Below are 1,669 nucleotides of genomic sequence, written 5' to 3'. Positions count from 1 at the left end.
ACTACCTGTTATTTTAGTAAAACTGATGATGGTGGAAAACACCGAAACGTTTTTTAAATTGATAAATGAACAATAAATAAATGACTGAAGAACCCAGGATTTGAGTTTAATTTTGGAAATAAACAAGTAATATGTATATTTATATGTATTTTTGTGTAGTTGTGTCATTTATCCCTATTATCTGCTGCCCCTTGCGGCATAGATAAAGACGAGTGCGGCACAATTAAAAATAAGCAAGTGTAGTGGGTTCATAATGCAGGTTTGTTTGAATTCTTTAATTCTCAGCCGCCAGGGCGCGCCACTTTAGCGACACACTTTCTACAAGAGAAAAAGTCGTTACTATATAAGCCTTATTCTATGCTCCTTCCCGGGAGCATCACAGGGAGTCGCTCCTCGCTCACGATCCCTAGCGTAAAAAAATAGTATTCTTGAATGATAGGGAATGCCAGTGAACACGCAGTCCCTGCAAGCACTGTTGCCAGCTTATCTCACCAATCAAAATTGAGAAAATATTGACGGTCTGACATGATTGCCAACGTCATTTATTTCCTATTGTGGCGGAACTCGTACCAACCTGCTGTTTTAAAAGAGACAGACATCTAAGAATCATGTATTTGTCTTTATCTAAGCTAAGAAAGGGTCGTTTATTCCGTCGTTTTCTGCTGGTACGTATTTATTTCCAAACCGTTTATAGATACTTATTAAAAAACAGTTTTTGTTTTTTTAAGCGTGGTTCATTGCTTCTGTGCCCTATTGAGGTAAGGTAATGTACTAGTAAAATGAATACGGTTTTATGAAGAAAGTAAAAGGGTAATTTCATATATGTAGCCGCTTTCCTTCAGCACTTTATAATGAATCGTAAAATGAGTCTATGTTCCTTAAAGAGACTGAAGTAAATGTAGCTTTTAGGAAAAATGGAATAGCACAATAGCCATTGCAAATTGTGAAAAATCAAGGCTGCTATCGCTCAAGCAAAAGGAATCGCTGCTAGAATTTGTCCACAGCAGGTCCCAAATGACAAGGCTTATTCTCGTGTAGAATCCTTAACGAATGTATATTTAATGAACAATAAAACACCATCTCCACCAACAATGTACAAAGATTTTCGAGACTTCTAAACAACAATCTTCTTACAACTTTATGGTCTGTTAGATCAAAGGATATCTTGTCCCAGGGATGTTTTGGAACCCCAAATTATTCCATGGCATCATCGACATCCTCAGTTATCATGTCATTATAATATTATTGAATTTCTCAACTTGCATTTTAAAACTAAATTAAGCACAACTCGTTGAAATGATCGTTACACCCGTTCCTCAGATCCAAAACATAAACAAATACGATTTGAGGTTGGAAAACCCGGGGAGATGCCCTTTCTACTGCGTCGTACCGGGCCTGCTCACTCTCGTGCAATGACAGTTCTGCGTTAATATAGTTTACTCAGCCCACGGCGCGCTGTTATCGCGCCTCTCAGCTGTTCGAAGAAGTTATTTTCAGGCTTGCCAGGTCTACCGTTTTACGGTGGGTCTCCCGTTTTCATGAGAGCTACTGCTCTACCGCTATGCCATAAAAACCTACTGCTAAACGTTACGTTAAACACTTTAAATATAACTATTATGTATTACACTATTTGTCAACAAATCAGCTACATTGCACCGCGATTGGCGAT

General features: G+C 38.3%; 1 long non-coding RNA gene across 3 annotated transcripts; it reads left to right on the top strand.

The window, feature by feature from the left end:
* The first annotated feature begins 137 nt into the window (after positions 1-137).
* Positions 138-1,096, top strand: LOC125502438. 3 transcript variants are annotated; one of them, XR_007280204.1, is made up of 3 exons: positions 138-665; positions 713-758; positions 903-1,096. It is a non-coding gene; the product is annotated as an uncharacterized LOC125502438 (long non-coding RNA). The 3 variants fall into 3 exon arrangements; XR_007280205.1 differs by lacking the exon at positions 138-665 and having other exon boundaries at positions 671-758; positions 910-1,096; XR_007280203.1 differs by lacking the exon at positions 138-665 and having other exon boundaries at positions 677-758.
* The last annotated feature ends 573 nt before the right edge of the window (positions 1,097-1,669 follow it).

The sequence above is a fragment of the Dendroctonus ponderosae genome, unplaced genomic scaffold, assembly GCF_020466585.1.
Source record: "Dendroctonus ponderosae isolate FM_Combo_2020 unplaced genomic scaffold, Dpon_F_20191213v2 Dpon_F_20191213_1, whole genome shotgun sequence".
Lineage (NCBI taxonomy): Eukaryota > Metazoa > Arthropoda > Insecta > Coleoptera > Curculionidae > Dendroctonus > Dendroctonus ponderosae.
This window is presented reverse-complemented; position numbering and strand designations above follow the sequence as displayed.